At 37.7% G+C, this 23,684-nt stretch overlaps 1 non-coding gene across 1 annotated transcript; it reads right to left on the minus strand.

Moving 5' to 3' along the window:
• Positions 1–8,907: 8,907 nt before the first annotated feature.
• On the minus strand, positions 8,908–9,011 carry LOC130978383 (small nucleolar RNA R71). Its single transcript, XR_009086029.1, has one exon. It is a non-coding gene; the product is annotated as a small nucleolar RNA R71 (small nucleolar RNA).
• Positions 9,012–23,684: the final 14,673 nt, after the last annotated feature.

Below are 23,684 nucleotides of genomic sequence, written 5' to 3' on the forward strand. Positions count from 1 at the left end.
ACAGGAAAAATTGGGATGCAGCTAGATCCGATCCTCAGATCCGAGGTAATGGCGAAACTAGTAACCAAACTTTAACCACTTTGCAAAGCTCTGGGATATGGCATTCATTTGTATCACATGATTCAGTTGTGAGAGTCATGATTCCCAAGTAAGTTCTTGGTAGATGACTTTGATTATTTAGACGGAGGGATTTTGGTTAACATAATTGAATAGTTGAGTTCTTAATAACAAGCGATTAGAGTAACACAGCAAAAGTGTGATGATTTCGATGGCTTCGGGGTGACTATAATGTGAAGGAGGAGTTGTGGGACACAAGTTAATCCAACGGTTAAAAAGAGGGTGAAGGGATGATACGTTGAGAAGAGAATAGCCACTCTCACTTGTTTTCATTTCGTGGTCGAAATTTTAAGATCAAAATTCCTAATTAGGTGGGTAGGATGTAAAATCTGGTAAATTAATAAATAATTAACTAATAAATTAATTATGAGTCAAGAGGATTATAAAATTGAATTTTATGATTTTGGAAAATAAAAAGTATTTAGAATCCGATTTAAAACACTAATTTTAAATGTTATGGCCCAAAATCGGGCCAACGGGCTAAATCGAGTGAACCGGATCCACATGGGTCCAAGCCCACAATATAAATACCGCACAACACACACAATTCAGTTCATTCTCATCAAAGTAAGAGAAAGAGAGACATCGTGGAAGAGAAGAGAGAAACTTTTTTGACACTATTCACTCCGATCTTCTTTCACCCATAACTTCCAATCCAAAGCTCCGACTAACGAGCCATTTGTGGCTACGCATTTGTCTCTAAATTCTCTTCGATTCTATCTGAATAAAATAGTAAGAAATTCTAAATTTCATGCCTTTTTCTCCCTTCTCCTTATTTTTATGAATTTAGTTTTTCTGTATTGAGAGATTTTGTGATTTTGATGATTTAGGGGTGCTTTAGTACGAGTTATTGCCGGATTTTATCCATATCAGTGATGCACCACTATTTTCTGGTATATTTTATGCTTAATTGATTGTATTTTATCAATTTTGTCCATATATACTCAATGAAATAGCATGATTTTGTGATTCTTTCTTAATTTATGCTTAAGTGTGAAAACATGCTCTTTAGGACTTTAATTTGTTGATTTTGAATTCCCTTTGATTCCACTAGATGCCTTGATTTGTTTGTTAGTGAATTCAGGTTGAAAAGACTAGGAATGGATCAAAAGATTGAAGAGAAAAGTATGCAAAGTGGAGAATCCATGAAGAAACAATGATTTGGGATGCTAAGATCGACGCGCACGTGTGGAAAAGTGAAGTCGCATGGTGACGCGTACGCACAGCAGACGCGCACCCGCGGATAGAAAATGTTATCGACACGTACCCGTGACCCACGCGTACGCGTCAGTGCTCGCACGTGACCCACTTAAAGTGAATCCGCTGGGGGCGATTTCTGGGCTTTCCAGGCCCAAATCCAAGTCACTTCTGATGCTATAAAACCCAAGGATTGAAGGGGAATGAAAAAGGGAGTTACCAAGTAGTTTTTAGTTTGAGTTTGTATCATGCTTTAGGTTAGGTTTCTAGAGAGAGAATCTCTCTCTTCTCTTTAGAATTAGGATTAGCTTTATGTTAATCTCTCTTAGATCTAGGTTTAATTCATGTCTTGATCTACTTTTCCCTTTCAATTTCTTGTTCCTATATCTTGTTCCTTCATTCTTTTGTACTCATCTTCTTTGTTTGCATACTTTGTTGTTGATACACTCTTGTTCCTTTTATTTTCCTTTAATGCAATTTGAGGTAATTCATGTTAATTGTGCTTTCCTTGATTCTGGTTGTTGATTGCTTGTATTAGGTAGTGTTAGATTTTATATTTCTTTGTAATTTAATCTTGCTTTCCTTTTATGCCTTCCAAGTGTTTGTAAAAATGCTTGGAAGGATGTTAGAGTAGATTTTTCTCCTCTTGGCTTGAGTTGAGTAATTAGTAACTCTTGAGTTATCAAACTCATTTGTTGATTCATAATTGGAAATTGCTAATTGATTTGCATGTCACTAAAGCTAGTCTTTCCTTAGGATTTGATTAGGACTTGTGGATCCAAATTGATTATCTTCACTTGAATTGCCTTTATAGTTAGAGGTTAACTAAGTGGAGCAAAGAACAATTGTTTTCACAATTGATGATGATAATGAGGATAGGACTTCTAGTTCTCTTACCTTGCCAAGAGCTTTCTTAGTTATTAGTTTATTTCTTTTGCAAGTTACATTTCTCGTCTCTTCCTTCAAAAACCCCAAAATATACTTCATAGCCAATAACAAGAATACTTTATTGCGATTCCTAGGGAGAACAACCCGAGGTTTGAATACTTCAGTTATTTTTATTGGGGTTTGTTACTTGTGACAACCAAATGTTTGCATGAGAGGAATTGTTTGTTGGTTTAGAACAATACTTTAAAACAAGAATTCATTTGTGAAACTCTTTACCGACACACAATCCTCCGCTCATCAATAAGCAGTGGGTAAGGTAAAAAATCACCAACCTTTGTAATTTGTTGAATTAGTGAACCTTAGTATTTGATTATTGTGTAATTGTATGAAATTAGATTGAATTTCATGTTGACTAGAGTCAAATTGGTGAAGTGCTGTGTTTGGAACTAAACTCTGATGGCTAGAAACTTGTTCAATTAGCTTTGGAGGCTTGGGAAATTTGTGAAGAGGAGAGTTTTGAGGTGTTTTAAGCTTGGGAAAAAATCAGCCAAGGTATAATTTCAGTTTCTTGTAGTTAATATATAATGTTACATGAAACTTAGGCTAGTAGCCGCTAAGGTAGGTTTGAATTGTATGCATTGATTGATTGAATGTGTAACGACCCAGCTTCTAGCACGTCATGACCAATGCTAGCCGCCAGGCGCTACTACACGGCTTTTCCTAGAGACTCTAGACCTTATATTAAGTATATACATATGAGCATGTAGCCCTAGTTGAGATCTGGTGTCAGATATATAGATATAACGAAATAGATAATGGTTAAATACATAATATATACATGATGCTTAGAAAATACAGAAAACATAGTAATATCATACATATATGCCCAAAGGCTCATTTAGTACATCATAATTCACACCGGGTTACGTCATTGCTTATTCATAAAAATATTTATAGACTCCATATTTATACTATCAGGCCTTGACTCACAAGAGTCAACCTATTATGGGACCCGTTCTAACTTGTTTTTATAAATATTTACAAAAACACCTAGCCCTCTAAAAGTCTATACAGAGTAAGGGCAAAGACTACTACTACTACTACTACTACTATTGATACTAATATAACTACTGTTGGTCATCGATCCCTGGTAGCTGAAGAAACATAATAGTGCTGTATGGAAGAAAGAGAAGTAGCTTTAATCCTCCGGTAATGCTACTGCTGGAAACTCAAAGAAGATCTCGCTGGTTTGCATCTGTAGAAAGGGAAAGTAAAGGGTGAGAACCTAAGGTTCCCACCAGGGTACTACATAGGAAAACCTAAGGGGGTTCTACAGCCTAAGTCTAAGACTTCACACAATTAGGTCGGTAAGTCACACAAACAAGTACAAGCACAAGCATATAGCAGAATAGTAACCAAGCACGAAATACAAGAAGAAAAGAAAAAATACAATCACAGGTACAAGTAAGCAATCACAAACATAGAGAATGCAGCAACCAAGTATGATGCATGTCTGGTCCTATGCAGGCCATGAGCTCATGCGTCGGTTGGCTACCCGTAGCACGACGTTACCCGACCCAAGTTCGGATCTTGCTACTCCACTGGGTCAGTCGTGCACCGGTGCCTGAAATACAATTGCGGTACTAATATGGAATGGCCCAAAAATACAAGGTGCTCCTAGTGAGTAGCAGTCCATATGGTAGGCGTCCCCATATTCATATAGTCTCTGGCTAGGCGGGATGGAAGTCCGCTCTGCCAGGTACTTCTTAGCACCTTGGGGTTTACAGTTTCTTCTTCTGCGGCACATCTCAACATAATTTATTTCTAAGGGACTTCTCCTCCCTTCTTTTATAAAAACTTGAACCTGGATCTTTCTTAAAATATCTCAGCCCTGTCACATTTTACCATTTTGTCCTTTTATTTAACTTTTCTTTTAATCGTTTTTATTAGGTTTGTAATGACACGTTCACCCCTAATGTTATTATTGTACCATTGTATCTTCATATTTTTCCTAATATACATTTTCACCTTGATTTAGTTAATTATTTGTTTTTAATTTGACTTTATGCTTGAAATTACTAATTGATGCCATGGCATCTTAGGCTAGTTTCACTAGCCTTTTTTTGTTTTTAATTGGTTTTATGCACTTTCTTGCATTATAAGTAAGCAATTGGGTTAGAAATTCATGTATGCCTAGATTCATTCAACCATGGTTAATTTGATGCAATTTTATGAGAATTATGCCATAATTACTTAGGTTCTAAGAATGATAAGATTTCTCGTGATTTTAGCAAGGCTTTGATGCATGTATTGGTTGATTACAAGTGAAGAAATGCATGGAAGGAGATTGAAGAATGGCCATAGAAAGGATGAAGAGGAAGCAACGTTGGTGGCCAAGTTAGACCACCAACATTGCCTCAAACATTGAGAGGGAAGCAAAGTTTTACCCCCAACGTTGTGCTAAAATGTGCTTTTTGGAAATTGGGAAAAATTGTGGCGATGCGCACGCGTGCTATACGCGGATGCATGGATTGGGAATTCTGACAATCCACGCGCACGCATTGGAAACGCGTATGCATAGAGGGAGTAACGTTGGACCAACAACGCTGCCTCAAATGTTGGTGGCCAACGTGCGCGATCTGAGTTCCAAAATTTTGCATTTGAAAAAGCGCAACGACGCGTACGCATATATCACGCGTACGCGCAAGTGTAACTTTTGATGATCCACGCGCACGCACAGGTCATGCACACGCGTGGATAGGCCAACGTTGGAGGGAACGTTGCCAGTCCAATGCAGAGGCCAACGTCTTCGAAAAGCTTTCAAAGATTGGACTTGGGATTTTTGCATCCACGCGCACGTTGATGAGCGGATAATTTATACGCTTTTTGGCATTATTTTTAGTATGTTTTTAGTATCTTTTAGTTAGTTTTTATTATATTTTTATTAGTTTTTAGTTAAAATTCACTTTTCTGGACTTTACTATGAGTTTGTGTGTTTTTCTGTGATTTCAGGTATTTTCTGGCTGAAATTGAGGGACCTGAGCAAAAATCTGATTCAGAGACTGAAAAGGACTGCAGATGCTGTTGGATTCTGACCTCCCTGCACTCGAAGTGGATTTTCTGGATCTACAGAAGCCCAATTGGCGCGCTCTCAACGGCGTTGGAAAGTAGACATCCTGGGCTTTCCAGCAATATATGATAGTCCATACTTTGCCCAAGATTTGGTGGCCCAAACCGGCGTTCAAAGTCACCTCAAGAAATTCCAGCGTTAAACGCCGGAACTGGCACCTAAATGGGAGTTAAACGCCCAAACTGGCATAAAAGCTGGCGTTTAACTCCAAGGAGAGTCTCTACACGAAAATGCTTCATTGCTCAGCCCAAGCACACACCAAGTGGGCCCGGGAGTGGATTCTTATGTCATTTACTCATCTTTGTACACCTTAGGCTACTAGTTTTCTATAAGTAGGACCTTTTACTATTGTATTTGACATCGGGGGTAGCTATCTTTGAGTTTTATGCTATCTTAGATTGTTTGGGAGGCTGGCCATTCGGCCATGCCTAGACCTTGTTCTTATGTATTTTCAACGGTGGAGTTTCTACACACCATAGATTAAGGTGTGGAGCTCTGCTGTACCTCGAGTATTAATGCAATTACTATTGTTCTTCTATTCAATTCCGCTTGTTCTTTGTCCAAGATATCACTTGTTCTTCAACTTGATGAAGGTGATGATTGTCACGAATCATCACCATTCTCACTCATGAACAAAGTGACTGACAACCACTCTTGTTCTACAAGCATACGAGGCTTAGTGAATATCTCTTGGATTCTTTAATCGGAGTCTTCGTGGTATAGGCAAGAACTGATGGCGGCATTCAAGAGAATCCGGAAGGTCTAACCTTGTCTGTGGTATTCTGAGTAGGATTCAATGATTGAATGACTGTGACGTGCTTCAAACTCCTGAGGGCGGGGCGTTAGTGACAGACGCAAAAGAATCACTGGATTCTATTCCGGCCTGATTGAGAACCGACAGATGGATAGCCTATGCTGTGACAGAGCATCAGGGACGTATTTCCAATGAGAGGATGGGAGGTAGCCACTGACAACGGTAAAACCCTACACGAGCTTGCCATGGAAAGGAGTAAGAAGGATTGGATGAAGACAGTAAGAAAGCAGAGAGACGGAAGGGAAGGCATCTTCATACGCTTATCTGAAGCTCTCACCAATGATATACATAAGTATCTCTATCTTTATCTTTATGCTTTATTCGTTTATCACCATACCCATTTGAGTCTGCCTGACTGAGATTTACAAGGTGACCATAGCTTGCTTCATAGCAACAATCTCCGTGGGATCGACCCTTACTCACGTAAGGTTTATTACTTGGACGACCCAGTGCACTTGCTGGTTAGTTGTGCGAAGTTGTGTTTTTGCCATGGTATTGAGCACCAAGTCTTTGGAGCCATTACCGGGGATTATTTGAATATGGACAAAGTAGTGATCACAATTTCGTGCACCACACGTGCAGCTTACGCGTACGCGTAGATACGTATTTTGGACCCAAATGCGCAAACCCTCAAGGCACGCGTATGCGTGGGTAGAAGAACGTTGGCACTCCAACGTTGAGTCAAACGCCAATGACAGCAACCAGAACCCAAATTTTCAAAGAACGTTTGGCCCAACGTTTACCCTCAAACGTGGACCCAAACGTGGACATTAGAACTTTGCAATTCAAGCACTCCTCTCCTCTCAACAGCATTGGAAACCAATTCGAGCAACTTCAACCCAATGCAATTAAGTCCAAAACCTCAATTCAGAGATTGAATATCAACTGAAGCAAGTGTATAAATAGCTTAGAATTCAAGTTAGTTAGAGAACTTATGGAGACTAATACTATAACTCTGCGAATTTCTCTTTTCAACAATTTCTTTCAATTATGCAATGTATCTTTCAATTCCATTTTCCATTCTGAGAGCTGTGAACAACTAAACCCTTTTCATTGGGTTAGTGAGCTCTATTGTAATTCAATAGATCAATAATAGATTTCATCTTCTTCTTCTTTCTTTTCTCTTGATTTTTGTTAGAAAGCTTTCGATCTTAATTCAATTGGGTAGTTGTCTTGACAGAGAAGCTATCCATAATTGGAATTCCTCTGATCCTTGAGAGAGAGATGAAGAATTCATGCTAGAAATACTTTCTCACATTGGATTAGATTGGGGGTTGGATGGATATTGTGACATTTAATCCTACCAATACTTTGATATATGAATTTGTGTGGTATAATCAGTGACCAAACTTCAACTCTTTCCATGAGCAATTAAATCAAGACATTGGGCAACTATTCATGCTTAGAGAGATTGGTGAGCCAAGACATTGGGATCCAATCATCTAAGATTTCCATGCAAAGTCAATGAATGCATTGATTGAGGAAGAGATGAAAATGATTTGATCTGGAGAGTTCAATATCTCCTGAAACCCAATGAATCCCCTACTCTAATCTTATCCATTCTGGAGAGTTCATGCTTAATCCCCATGCCCATTTAATTTTTGGCAATTTAAGATTCTGCATTTTGATTATTTGCAATTTAATTTTCTGCTCTTATTATTCTGTAATTTAATTTCTGTCATTTACATTTCTTACACTTTAAGCTTCCCACCAATTTTACTTTTTGTGATCCAATTTTCAAATTGATTTTAGTTCAACTAGAACAATTCTCCAATTAACGTTGATCAACCAACCAATCCCTATGGGATTCGACCTCACTCTATAGTGAGTTTTACTTGACGACAATCCGGTGCACTTGCCGGTTAGAAAATTATCGAGAGACAGTTTTCAGGATATCAAGTTTATGGCACCGTTACCGGGGATTGGTTTTGTATTGACAATTACTAAATTGGAGGATAACTAGATTGAGCATTTTTCTTTTCTTTTGTTAATTGAATTTCAATTTCAGCTGTTCAATTTTACTTTCTGCAATTTAGTTGTTTATCTTTATTTTTCTTTATTTTCTTACTTTCCAGTAAACTAACCTACTAACCATTTGATAAATTGCTCTGACCAATCTAACTATACTCTATTTTAGTGGACCCTGCGCTTGCTGTTTCTTGTACTTGTTCATTGTATAATAGGTAGAAGAAGGAAAACCTCAACCTCTTTTGATAGTGAGCCAGAGAGGACCTTCCTTAGATTAAGAAGGGAAGCAAGAAGAAAGGCTATTGGTATGGAGGAAGAAGAGGAAGACTTGGATATAGACATGGAGGATGATATGGAAATCCATCATGAAGGAGAGGTGAACAATCATGCTAAAAGAGGTGCAGATAACCATGCTGGACAAGAGAGGAGATTGTTGGGTTCCTACATTAATCCCAATCCTGGAAATTGTGGGAGTAGCATTCAGAAGCTAACCATCTATGCTAATAATTTCGAATTGAAGCCCCAACTCATCACTCTTGTCCAAAATAATTGTTCTTTCAGAGGAAGTGCCCAAGAAGACTCTAATCAGTATCTCACTACATTCCTAAGGATCTATGATACGGTTAAATCTAATGGTGTTCATCCTAACACCTATAGATTGCTACTATTTCCATTCTCTCTGAAGGACAAAGCTTCCAAATGGCTAGAATCATTTCCCAAAGAAAGCTTGACAACTTGGGAAGATGTGGTAAATAGATTCTTAACAAGATTCTACCCTCCTAAAAGAGTGAATAGATTGAGAACCAAGGTGCAGACATTTAGACAGCAAGATGGTGAAACCTTATATGAAGCTTGGGAAAGATTCAAAGATTTGACAAGGAAATGCCCCCCTGATATGTTTAGTGAGTGGGTGCAATTGCTCATCTTTTATGAAGGGCTTTCCTATGAATAAAAAAAAGTTGTGGACCACTCATCTAGAGGCTCCCTTAATAAGAAGAAGACTATTGAAGAAGCCACTGATGTCATAGAAATAGTGGCTGACAATGAGTACTTCTATGCCTCTGAGAGGAGCAACAATAGAGGAGTCATGGAGCTGAATAATATGGATACAATCCTGGCCCAGAATAAGATTATCACTAAGCAACTAGCTGAGTTGACCAAGAAAATGGAGAAGAATCAGGCTGCAACTATCCATACTCAACCATCACCTCAATCAGAGTCAAATACAGAGGAAGGAGTTATCTGGGAGAAAGCCAATTACCTTGGAAATTCATCTAGGTAAGTTAATGATCCATATTCAAAGACCTATAACCCTAGTTGAAGGAACCATCCAAAGTTTGGGTGGGGAAACCAACCAAACCAGAGCCAAAATCACAGACCCCACAACTCCAACCTATTCAACAATTTCACTTACCAACAGTCCAACTCAGGATCATATCAACATCTACACAACAATTATTCCCAGCCACAATATCAAACCCAAAACAATCACTCTCAACAACCCAACCAGCCATCACCACATGATGATGACAGAATGTCAAAAATCAAAGCTATGCTTGCAAATCTTTGCAAGGAGTCTGAAGACATAAAAAAATTCAAGGAAGAAGTGAGATCCAATCTGCAAAACCAAGATGCTGCCATTCAAAAACTGGACGCACAAATTGGGTATTTAACCATGTGAACCCCTGGCCATAGTTCTTGTAATACCACCAAGACAACTTTGAGAGAGAAAGCAAAGCTATTACTCTCAGAAGTGGAAAGGAATTGAAAGAGACCTCAAAGGAAACTCAAGAGGAGAAAGCAGAGGGAAGTTCAAGTGATAAAGAAGAAGTACAAACACAGGCTCCCAATCCACCTGAAGAGAAGGAAGTCCCACAGCCATATGACCCTAAAGCACCTTACCTTCAGCGCCTAATGAAGAATGCAAAGGACAACCAATTCTCCAGATTCTTGGAGATTTTCAAGAAATTTTAGATCAATATTCCTTTTTCTAAAGCACTAGAGCAAATGCCAGTCTATGCTAAGTTTCTGAAGGAATTAATGACCAAGAAGAGAAGTTAGAGGAACGATGAAACTGTGATTTTAACTGAAGAATGTAGTGCTATCATCCAATACAAACTGCCTCAAACATTGAAGGACCCAGGAAGCTTCCAAATCCCTTGCATCATAGGAGAAATCACAGTGGAGAAAGCCTTATGTGATTTGGGAGCCAGTATAGATTTGATGTCTTTAACAATAATAAAAAGAATGAAGAGTGAGGAAGCCAAACCAACACGAATGGCTCTCCAATTGGCAGACAGATCATTCAAATTCCCTCATGGAATAGTAGAAGATTTGTTGGTGAAGGTGGGAGACTTCATCTTCCCTGCTGACCTTGTGGTGTTGGATATGGAGGAGGAAGCCAAAGCTTCAATAATTTAGGGAAGGCCATTTTCAGTTACTGTTGGGGCCATCATCAATGTCCAAAAGGGTGAACTTACTCTTAGGTTACATGATGAGAAAATGGTGTTTAATGTCTTCAAGGCCATGAGCTACCCACAAGAGTCACTAGGAGAATGTATGAGGTTGGATGCAGTGGACATCGTAGTGCAAGAAGCATTTGAAGAAACACTTGAAAAAGTGAGAGAAGAGGATTCCACACTAGGCATTGAGATTGCTGATATCAAAGCTGCTAAAGTACCTATCCTAAGTACACCAGAGGAAAAGAAAAAGGAGAAAGAAGAACCCAAGCTTGAACTGAAAGCATTGCCTCCAATTCTCAAGTATACCATACTTGGGAAGTGATGAAAGCTACCCAGTAATCATCAATTTGGCTCTTAGTCAAGAATAGGAAGAAGAGTTGATCAAGGTGCTGCAAAAGCACCAAGATGCTATTCGATGGACCCTTGCTGATTTGAAGGGGATAAGCTCATCCATATGCATGCATAAGATCCTGTTGGAAGAAGATGATAAATCCTCCATTCAAGCCCAAAGAAGATTAAATCCAATCATGAAAGAAGTGGTACAAAAGGAGGTTATGAAACTTTGGCAGGCAGGGGTGATTTACCCAATTTCAGATAGCCCATAGGTGAGCCCTGTCCAAGTGGTTCCTAAGAAGGGAGGCATCACTGTGGTGCCCAATGAAAAGAATGAGCTCATCCCTACAAGAACTGTCACAAGATGGAGGATGTGCATTGATTACAGAAAGCTTAATGAGGCTACAAGAAAAGATCACTTTCCACTCCCTTTCATGGATCAGATGCTAGAGAGACTTGTTGGACATGAATATTATTGCTTTTTGGATGGATACTCAGGCTATAATCAGATTGTAGTTGATCCAAAAGACCAAGAGAAGACTTTTTTACTTGTCCCTATGGTGTTTTTGTATATAGGAGAATTTCCTTTGGATTGTGCAATGCACCTGCAACATTCCAAAGGTGCATGCTCTCCATATTCTCCAACATGATTGAAAGATTTATAGAAGTGTTTATGGATGATTATTCTGTATTTGGAGACTCATTTTCTAAGTACCTGCACCACCTTGCTCTGATGCTAAGGAGATGTCAAGAAACCAACCTGGTTCTAAACTGGAAAAAGTGCCATTTCATGGTCACTGAAAGGGTGGTTCTTGGGCACAAGATCTCTAAAAAGGGCATTGAGGTGGACAGGGCCAAGGTGGAGGTAATTGAGAAATTACCCCCACCTTGCAATGTCAAGGTAATTAGGAGCTTTTTTGGGCATGCTGGCTTTTACAGAAGGTTTATCAAAGATTTTTCAAAAATTGCCAAGCCCTTAAGTAATCTACTTGTTTCTGATACACCTTTTGTATTTGATCAGAATTGCATGATATCTTTTGAGATTTTGAAGAAAAAACTTTCCTCAACACCTATCATTGCCCCACCTAACTGGGATCTACCCTTTGAGTTGATGTGTGATGCATCAGATGTTGCTATTGGGGCAGTATTAGGACAGAGGAAAGATAACTTGGTGCATGTCATATACTATGCCAGCAAGGTCCTTAATGACACTCAAAAGAATTACACCACTACTGAAAAGGAATTGTTGGCAATAGTGTTTGCATTTGATAAATTTAGATCATATCTCATTGGCTCCAAAGTGATTATTTTTACTGATCACACAGCACTTAAATATTTGTTTGCCAAGCAAGAATCAAAACCAAGATTGATAAGGTGGATCTTATTGTTGCAGGAGTTCAATATTGAGATTAGAGATAAGAAAGGGGTGGAGAACAAAGTAGTAAATCATCTCTCAAGAATTCCTTGTGAAGAAGAAAGCACACAAAGCCCAAGTGTAAATGAGAGCTTTCCTGATGAGTAGCTAATGTTGGTTCACAAGGCACCATGGTTTGCAGACATTGCAAACTTTAAAGCCACTGGGGAGGTGCCTCTAGAATTCAATAAACATCAGAAGAGAAAACTTATCAATGATGCCAAGTACTTCATCTTGGATGAACCATACCTTTTCAAGAAATATTCAGATGGAATACTTAGAAGATGCATCTCAGAGGAAGAAGGAAAGGAAGTCTTATGGAATTGTCATGGTTCTTGCTACGGGGGATATTTTGGAGTAGAAAGAACTGTAGCCAAAATTCTACAATGTGGATTCTTTTGGCCCACAATTTTCAAGGATGCAAAGGAAATGGTACAGCACTACAATGAATGCCAGAGAGTAGGGAACCTACCAAAAAGAAATGAAATGCCACAACAATTCATCTTAGAACTTGAATTGTTTGATGTATGGGGGATTGACTTCATGGGTCCCTTCCCAGCCTCATACTCAAATAAATACGTCTTAATGGCAGTAGACTATGTATCTAAGTGGGTGGAGGCAATTGCAACCCCAACAAATGATAATAAGGTGGTCCTGAACTTCCTCAGAAAGAATGTCTTTAGTAGGTTTGGAGTCCCCAGAGCACTTATCAGTGATGGAGGAAGCCATTTCTGCAATAGACCATTAGAGACTATACTCTTGAGATATGAAGTAAAGCATAAGGTAGACACACCTTATCACCCTCAAACAAGTGGGCAAACAGAGGTATCCAACAGAGAGTTGAAAAGGATCCTAGAGAAGACTATGGGATCTTCAAGGAAGGACTGGTAAAAAAAACAAGACGATTCTCTTTGGGCGTATAGGACAGCCTTCAAAACACCAATTGGGATGTCCCCATATCAATTGGTGTATGGGAAGGCATGTCATCTGCCATTAGAACTCGAACATAAAGTTTTCTGGGCTCTCAAGTTACTAAATTTTGATAGTAAAGATGCTAGTGAAAAGGAGGCTCTTGCAACTGCAAGAATTGGAAGAATTCAGATCTCAGGCCTATGAAAATGCTAAAATTTACAAAGAAAAGGCCAAGGAAAAACATGACCTCAAGTTGGCACCAAGAAACTTTGAAGAAGAACAGAGAGTACTCCTCTATAATTCCAAGCTAAGGCTATTTCCTGGGAAGCTGAAGTCAAGGTGGTCAGGACCTTTTCTGGTCACCAAGGTCTCACCCTATGGACATATAGAAATCATGGAAGAAAATTCACAGGAAACCTTCACTGTAAATGGACAAAGGCTCAAGCACTATCTAGGTGATTTGAAGGAAAGGCCCAAGATAAAACACAAACTCAACTGAGAGAGCTGACCGTCAAGCTAGTGACGATAAAAGAGTGCTTGTTGGGAGGCAGCCCAACCAAAGGTAATTTTCTTTTCATAGCTAGTCAATAAAAGAGTTAAGAAGACTTCTCTGCATTGCAAGGAGCTAAGTTTGGTGTTGCACACCAAAGAAACTCAGAGATGAATGTGCAATTCTAAGTTTGGTGTTTCTTCCCTAAAAAGCACATTGCACTTTTCATCATAACTGGTTAAGAGCTCCAAGCAATTAGAGAAACTACTTGACAAATTTTTTATTTTCAGTCATATTTTAACTTCTAAATAAAAGCACTTGCAGTTTCTCATGTATGCTCACCTTGCTGCATTTAGAAGTAAGAAAGGAATTAAGTTTGGTGATCACACACCAACTTAAGTTCTGAAAATCACAAGCATACACATTGACTTACCATTTCTTAAGTGCTTGGGGAACAAGCAACTTCCAATAATTTTGCAAGAAGACTGTTCCGAGGGTTACCTGAAACTGTAGGTCGATGTCAGACGAGATCTGTTGTTGTGGCCGGAGCTGTCGTGTCCGACTTGTTGGATCTGGTGGAGCTGCTGATCCTTCATCACCGGAGGGTGATGGTACCTACAAGAGACTCCGATGCTTAAGTTAGCACGGGCTTTAGGCAGGTTTTTAGTAGAATCAGAGTATGAGTTATACTTGGGTGCTCCACTGTATTTATAGTAGTGTGGAGTGACCTTTCTGGAGATAAGATAGTTATGTTATCTTTTGGGTGAAGTCATCTTATCTTTAAGGAGAACCACCTTTTATTTTTCTAGGCTTTGGCTGCCTTTAGATTTGGGCTGTGTTCCCTCGTGTTGGGCATGCTTTGGGCTTTTCTAACGGTTTGGTCGATCTCTATGAGAGGAGGTCAGTGCGACCTAGCCTGAAAAGGTCGGTCGCTTGTCTGTAAATAACCTGGGTCTTCATAGCTCGACCCAGGGTATGAACAAAGACAATCAAACCTTTGGGAAGGCTATGCACCATCCTCTAGGGAGAAAGAGAATAGCAAGGCTAGGAAGGGTGATGAAAAACAAAAGAAGATGCCAAAAGGTTGTATTGTCACTTAATTGCTTGTACTTTGAATTGCTGATATTGGAAGTTTGAATATACCCCTGCTGAATAGTATACTTATAACTAAATTTTGTTTGCTAATTTTCTTTAAAAGTCCAAATAAGTGTTTTGTCTAGGTGTGTATGTGTCACTTTCACTTTCTTAAATGTTTGTCTTGTTCCCTGGTTGTTTTAATTAAATAAAAGAAAATGATTGAACAGAAATGAAATAGTTTGATTTGGCAAGGAAGAAAATAAAGATTGAGTGGTGGTATACATGTCTGATGGTGTAGCTAGTTCATTAATAATGAATAAAAAGGTAGATTGTCCCTCTTTAAGTGTCAACTTGGCTGCTGTCTATGAATCTTAGCAAATAAGAAATCTTTGGATGAAAGAAAAACAAATAAAAAGAAAGAAAAAGAAAAGCCAAAAGTGGCAACAAAAATGGAAGAAACAAATAATAAGGCTAGACACCAATAGCTTATACCTTAAGACATATGCCTGTGGTGTCTTTGTACTAGGATCCGCTTGGATGATTATGTTCTATGGAGTGCTTTAACACTTGGTAACTTGGGTTAACTAATCTGGGATTATCAACCGAAAGTCTATTATCAAGAGCAACCTAGTTACAAGGCACTTAGTAAACCAAAGAGGTACTGGGCACCAATATTTTAAGAAGAATCGTGAGCCAAGTGTCTGTGTTGAATATGTGTTGGGCGCAAGTGAGCTAAAAAGTTACTACAACTCGTGACACTAAGCTACAAGTGAGAAATAAGCACACAGAAAATGAAAAATAAAGAAAAGCAATTACCAAGGATGAGTGAATAATAAGAGGTCATTGCAGTATGTTAGTTGATACTTAAAAGAGACATTCCTACCTAAGGATCAATAAAAAGTGAGCTGCAACATTCTCTGCATAAAACCCCATGAATTAATGTCAATGACTTGCTGATATGGACATTACTTTCTGTTTCATTCATTTTTCTCAATTCAGTGCTTGCTTGGGGACAAGCAAGATTTAAAATTGGTGTTGTGATGCCAAAGGAACTTAGGCTAGTTTCACTAGCCTTTTTCTTTGTTTTTAATAAGTTTTATGCACTTTCTTGCATTATAAGTAAGTAACTGGGTTAGAAATTCATGTATGCCTAGATTCATTCAACCATGGTTAATTTGATGCAATTTCATGAGAATTATGCCATAATTACTTGGGTGCTAAGAATGATAAGATTTCTCATGACTTTAGCAAGGCTTTGATGCATGTATTGGTTGATTACAGGTGAAGAAATGCATGGAAGGAGGTTGAAGAATGGCCATGGAAAGGATGAAGAGGAAGCAACGTTTGTGGCCATGTAGGACTACCAACGTTGCCTCAAACGTTGAGAGGGCTGAAACAGAAGAGCTTCTGCATAATTTGATGATGCCCACGTTGGTGGGAACGTTGGCAAGCCAACGTTACCCCTAACGTTGTGCTAAAATGTGCTTTCTGGAAATTGGAAAAAATTGTGGCGACGTGTATGCATGCTGTACGCACACGCGTGGATTGGGAATTCTGACAATCCACGCGCACGCATTGGAAACACGTATGCGTAGATGAAGTAATATTGGACCAACAATGCTTCCTCAAACGTTGGTGGCCAACGTGCGCGATCTGAGTTTCAAAATTTTGCATTTGAAAAAGCGCAACGACGCGTGCGCGTATACCGCACGTACGCGCAAGGGTAACTTTTGATAATTAACGCGCACACGTGGATAGGCCAACGTTGGAGGAAACATTGCCAGTCTAACACAGAGACCAACGTCTTTGAAAAGCTTTCAAAAATTGGACTTGGGATTTTTGCATCCACGCGCACACGCAGCTTACGCGCACGCGTGGATGCGTATTTTGGACCCAAATGCGCAAATGCGCAAGGCACGCATATGTGTGGGTAGAAGAACGTTGGCACTCCAACGTTGAGTCAAACGCCAATGACAGCAACCAGAACCCAAATTTTTAAAGAACGTTTAGCCCGACATTTACCCTCAAACGTGGACCCAAACATGGACATCAGAACTTTGCAATTCAAGCACTCCTCTCATCTCAACAACATTGAAAACCAATTGGAGCAACTTTAACCCAATGCAATTAAGGCCAAAAGCCCAATTCAGAGATTAAAGATCAATTGAAGCAAAGTGTATAAATAGCTTAGAATTCGAGTTAGTTAGAGAGCTTACGGAGACTAATACTGTAACTCTGCCAACTTCTCTTTTCAGCAATTTCTTTCAATTCTGCAATGTATCATTCAATTCTATTTTCCATTCTAAGATCTAGGAACAACTAAACCCCTTTCATTGGGTTAGGGAGCTCTATTGTAATTCAGTGGATCAATAATAGTTTTCATCTTCTTCTTCTTTTTTTTCTCTTGATTTTTGTTAAAAAGCTTTTGATCTTAATTCAATTGGGTAGTTGTCTTGACAAAGAAGCTATCCATAATTGGAATTCATCTGATCCTTGAGAGAGGGATGAGGAATTCATACTAGAAATGATTTCTCACATTGGATTAGATTGGGGGTTGGATGGATATTGTGACATTTAATCCTACCAATACTTTGATCTATGAATTTGTGTGGTATAATCAGTGACCAAACATCAACTCTTCCCATGAGCAATTAAATCAATACATTGGGCAATTGTTCATGCTTAAAGAGATTGGTGAGTGATGCACCACTATTTCGTGGTACATCTTGTGCTTAATTGAGTGGATTTTATCCACTATTCTCACACTTATTCATTGAAAACATGTTTCTTTGGTCTTAATTTAGCTAATCTTAATCCTCTCTTATTACCATTCGATGCCATGATATGTGTGTTAAGTGTTTTCAGAGATTACAGGGCTAGAATGGCTTAGAGGATGGAAAGGAAGCATGCAAAAGTGGAAGGAATACAAGAAGCTGAAGGAACTGCAAAGCTGTCAGCCCTGACCTCTTCGCACTCAATCGATCATAACTTGAACTACAGAGGTCCAAATGAGACGGTTCTAGTTGCGTTGGAAAGCTAACATCCGGGGCTTCGCAAGATATATAATTTGCTATAGTTTCTTTGCTGTTAGGCGACGCGCACGTGTGAAGCACGCGTACGCATGGATTGGGCTGCAGACAAGTGACGCGTACGCATGACAGAGCCGCGACCTGTACGTATCAGAAATCTCCCCCAACGATCTTTGGGCTATTTTTAACCTAGTTTTCGGCCCAAAAAATACAGATTAAAGGCTACAGAGTTGGGAAATCTATTCATTCATGACACAACTTTTCATTCACACAATTTTAGGTTTTAAATGTAGTTTTCTAGAGAGAGAGGCTCTCTCCTCTCTCTAGGTTTTAGGATTTAGGATTTCTCTTAATTTTAGGTTTATTTCTTTCCAATTCTAGTTTCAATGTTCTTTTAATTTAGTTTCTCTTCTACTCTCATGTTAGATTTGATTTTTCTTTTAATACAATTTGAAGTATTTCAGACTTATTGCTTTTTCTATTATTTGTTATTGATTGATGTTTGCAATTGGTTGTTTGGATTTAATATTCCTTGCTAGTTTTCTATGTTTTTATGTTGTGCCTTCCAAGTGTTTGATAAAATGCTTGGGAGGATTTTAATTTAGATTTTCACCCTCTTGGGGATTTGGTTGAGTAATTGGTGACACTTGAGTTATCAGACTCCTCTGTTGATTGATAATTGAAAGTTGCTGATTGATTTGGATCTCACTAAAGCTAGTCTTTCCTTAGGAGTTGACTAGGACTTGAGGAATCAAATTAATTGGTCCACTTGACTTTCCTTCATTTGTTGAGGGTTAACTAAGTGGGAGCAACGAACAATTCTCATCACAATTGATAAGGATAACTAGGATAGGATTTCCAGTTCTCATACCTTGCCAAGAGCTTTTTTAGTTATTAGTTTATTCCTTTTGCCATTTACTTTCGTTGTTCTCTTATCCAAAACCCCCGCAAAACATACTTTTCCATAACCAGTTATAAGCATACTTCCCTGAAATTCCTTGAGAGACGACCCGAGGTTTAAATACTTCGGTTATTAGTTTTATTAAGGGTTTGTTACTTGTGACAACCAAATTTTTGTACGAAAGGATTGTTGCTGGTTTAGAAACTATAATTACAACGTGATTACTTTTGTGGATTCTTTACTAGCAAATGCCCGTTCGTCAGTGAGCCAAGACATTGGGATCCAATCATCTAAGATTGCCAAGCAAAGTTCATGAATGTATTGATTGACGAAGAGATGAAAATGATTTGATCTGGCGAGTTTAATATCTCCTGAAACCCAATGAATCCCATATTCTAATCTTATCCATTCTGTTACATTCTGCTCTTTAATTTCATGCTTAATCCCCATGCCCATTTAATTTCTGGTAATTTAAGATTCTGTATTTTAATTACTTGCAATTTAAGTTTCTACTCTTATTATTCTGCAATTTAATTTCCATCATTTACATTTCTTGTACTTTAAGCTTCCCGCCAATTTTACTTTCTGCGATCCAATTTTTAAATCGATTTTAGTTCAACTAGAACAATTCTCCAATTACCATTGATCAACCAACCAATTCCTGTGGGATTCGACCTCACTCTATAGTGAGTTTTACTTGACGACAATCTGGTACACTTGCTGGTAAGAAAATTGTTAAGAGACAGTTTTCAGGATATCACTAATATGTCCCTAAGTACTCTAGTTTTACCATTTAACCATATTCACCATTGAAATGTTACCGAGTTAATCCTAATGGTTTCCTATGATTAAAATTTTTTCTAATATTTTTATTAAATTCCAATTTTCACCCTAAGGGACCTACAACCAAATTTACCCTTTATTAATTTATTTTCTTATTCTAGTTATTGCTTTTTACCGTTTTATTTCTAACTTTTACTAAAGCTTTTATTTAGGCCCAAAACTTTTTTATAATTATAATCTTGATCAAAATAATTTATATAATTACTATTTTACCCCTAATGATACTAAATTCAGAATTTTACTTATTTTTTATTTAAATTATATTTTTAACTCTCTTTTTATCCAAAAATGACCATAACACCCTTTTTACCTTTCCACCTTCGTTCCATAGGATTGAAACTATTTTTGTAACTACCTTTTTACTCTTTTCTATCCTAATTTTTGTGCTCTTAGTGACTAAAAATTTTAGAGATGCAGTTTTTATATTTTTCTCACTTTTTGTGATGTTTAAAGCTTGAAACTTAAACCCCAAGTGCTTCCATGTTTTCGGCTGTTTTCACACAAAATCTAGAGGTAATATAATAGTATGTTACACATATTTAGCAAGCCAAAATAGTGGTAACTCACAAAATTTTCAGAAATTCAAAACAAGCATAAATTCACCACAAAGTGGCTTATACAAGCACCGAAAACAAGCACAACCATACTCTAACTAATCCTAAACCTTACTTCTTATGTAATTCAGTTGTTAAACCTTTAACATACTATAAAACTTCCACTCAAGGGAAGAAGGACAGTTGGTGATGGTATAGATTCGTTTTGGGCCAAAAGTGTCGTAAAAACGTCAAAATTCAACCACTTTGAGCTCGAATCTCTCTAACTCCTTAGGCGTGCTCCATGGGTGCTTCAAGAGAAGTTTTATATACATGGAGGAGAGTAGGAATTAATCATGGCAAATATTTCTATAAAAGAAAAGAAAATAAGAAAAAACAAGAGTTTACCTAGCCGAAATTTCGATATAAACGCAAGAATTAGCGAAAACGGGCAACAGTTTGTACTTGTATGGTTTGATTCCTCGAAGAACACATGAAGAACAATGGAAGAAGAGTTAGAATAGGGGCTGTGATGAATTAGAAGAGGTGCAAAAAGTTTCTCTCTTTCTCCCTCAAGAATTTGGTCAAAAGAGTGTAAAAATGTATAAAGTATTTTGTGAATTTTGTGGCCAATGCTTCCTTAAATAAATAATCAAAGTCTTACTAATTTTATGATCGTAAAAGTGGATGAAATTTTTGTGGTCAAGGACTGGGCTTCAATGAATAAGGGATGTGAAAACTAGGAAGCTTAGTCAGCGCTTGCGTGTCAAGCTTATCCACAGTTAATCGCAGTTAGTTACTCGAGGTTAAAAACACAGCAGAGAGGGTGAAAGGATTCGATAGTCTCATTCCAAAGGCTGAGAAAGAGAGACAAGTTACTTGGGTGGCAAGTAAGAAGATTTGTGGTCTCTAGGAATCATTTGCAGAATACTAGTCAAAAATTCGGTTCAGAATAAATTTTACTGTGTTGTAAAATAATCAATGGCTAAGATTTATTCTTAAAGAAACAAATCATGAATATATGGCTAATATTAATCTTGGGACACAATTACCAAGGTATAAATTATTTTTACCACTGGTTTCGAAGTTTTCGGTTAGAAGAGTTTTTCTCGACAGACCCAAAACCGTCACTAAAAGTGAATTCCTGGCTCAAAAAGTCTCTAGTGAGAAAAATAAACCAATAGTAAGCTAATATTTATTGTTTACTAGTGAAACTTGACTTATGAGATTAATTACTCTCATAAAGTCAATTTTGACCTTATTAATGACCTTTTTCTATTTCATTTTTCATTTTTTTCTTTAATTTTGTTTTTTGTTTTTATTTTATTTTTTTACCGTTGGGCCAGCCTTACTATTTTTTATTTGGCCGTGATTCGGTATTTTGCAGAAATAAATTTTAAAATAGCCAGAAAAGTCTATTTACCAAAAAATAGGTTCTTACCGAATGTATGTGGTAAATTGTATGAGAAGATGGTTTGAGCATGTTGGAATGAAATTAATGTGTAATTAGTTATTATGATGATAAATTATGGTAAAATTTGAGCCGAATGCGTGACCGGGTAAGTCTGGGTAAGTTGATGAAATAAAATGGTTGGATGTGGTGTGAGTGTGATTGTGATAATGGCATTGAAATTAGTAGTTAATATATGAATTCTGATGGGATTTTGAATGCTGAATTGAATTGGTGGTTTGAATAAAGGTTTGATCTAGTATGTGGATAATATGTGATTGATAATGATTTTTTGTTGTGGTGAAATGTATGTTAATTGTTGTTGTCGATAATGATTGATGATAATAGTGGAAATTGGTGGATATCGTTGAATGAATTGAAGGACTTAGTTATTGGACTGAATATAGAGTGATTGAGAATATGAGATAATGTGTAGGAGTAATAGATATTGAATTTGGTATGGATTGTTTAGTTTGGAATGAGTGATTTGGAAACATGAGGAATTTTGTTAACAACCTACTTTTAACCAATTTTAATGGGCCATAACTTAGTTTCTGGACTTCCAAATTTCGTAAAACTTGTCTTGAATGAGCACTAGGTCTATGAAGTTTATAACATTCGAAGAACAGATTAAAATGATTTTTAACAAAAAAGTTATGCGCATTTGAAGTTTAGTGTGAGAAAATGATTTCTGAACTTAAACATCTTTTAGGAAATATTGATATGCATGCATACGTGGCAGGGTCATCCGTACGCAGGTATTAGGCTTTTCTCAGAAGTCTCATGTACACAGACATAGTCACGCATATGAAGCACTGTCAAATTTGCAATCTCATTTACCTAGACAGTGCATGCGTACATGGAACTATCATTTATTAAATCATGCGTACGTGGGTGGCATGTCTATGCAGGACCATCCAATTTTGCCAAGGTTGTATTTTTTTGGATTTTCAACCATCCATCTGGTTTTCCAAACCTCTGTAAACTTTGCTAGAGGTCCGATAGCTAGTTTTTAGGCTTCAGCATAAGAGCGAACATATTGAGGGAGTTTGATTGATATTGAGGAAGATTTGCAAAGTGAATAATTGGATTAATAAGGTTTTGATAATGCTGAATGAGATATGATTGATGGCGATAATGATATTGGTTGACTATGATAGTAACCATGGATGGAGTGACATAAGATTAAGAATGAAATGGATAAAAAGACAATGAATTTGATAAGCTCGGCAAGGACGGTTGTTGATTCCTCTTGTCTATGATTTCTCACTGGTTGCTTGTGATAGGACACGTATTCTCTCTAATAATGATGATAGGGCAAGTATTCCCTCTAATGGTGATAGGACACTCTCCCTCTAATGGCCAGCCGATGTGCTAAGATGTTAGTACGTAACAAAGAGACAATATTCGGGTTAGCTAGCTTACATGACAGGTTTTGACTATATAACCGACAAATGATACTCCTCGGCCATAAGACAGATATGCATCATATACACTTGTATGTTTTGTTTCAGTATGCATTTAGTTTGGCTTGCCTATTGACGATCGGAGTTCCCTGTGCGGTCTAGAAATTCACAAATTAGTTCTCGTTAAAAGTATAGTGTCTAAACCAACAAGGAATCCCTTTCGTGCAAAAGTTTTGGTTGTCACAAGTAACAAACTCCTAATAAAATTGATAACCGAAGTATTTAAACCTTGGATCGTCTCTCAAGAAATTGCAGAGAGGTGTTCTTATTATTGGTTATGCAAGGTATATTTTGGGATTTTTAAGATAAGAAGCAAGAATAGTAAATGGTAATGAAAATCAAGTAATGATTATAAAAGCTCTTGGCAAGGTATGAAAACTGGAAGTCCTATCCCAGTTATCCTTATCAATTGTGATGAGAATTATTTATTGCTCCCACTTAGTTAACCCTCAACGAATGAGGGAAAGTCAAGTGGACTAATTAATTTGATTCCTTAAATCCTAGTCGACTCCTAAGGAAAGACTAGCTTTAGAGGGATCCAAATCAATCAGAAACTTTCAATTATCAATCAACAAGGGAGTTTGATAACTCAAGTGTCACCAATTACTCAATCAAAGCCAGGAGGAGGAAATCTAACTTAAAATATCAATTAATAGCAAA

The sequence above is a fragment of the Arachis stenosperma genome, chromosome 4, assembly GCF_014773155.1.
Source record: "Arachis stenosperma cultivar V10309 chromosome 4, arast.V10309.gnm1.PFL2, whole genome shotgun sequence".
NCBI classification, from domain to species: Eukaryota; Viridiplantae; Streptophyta; class Magnoliopsida; order Fabales; family Fabaceae; genus Arachis; species Arachis stenosperma.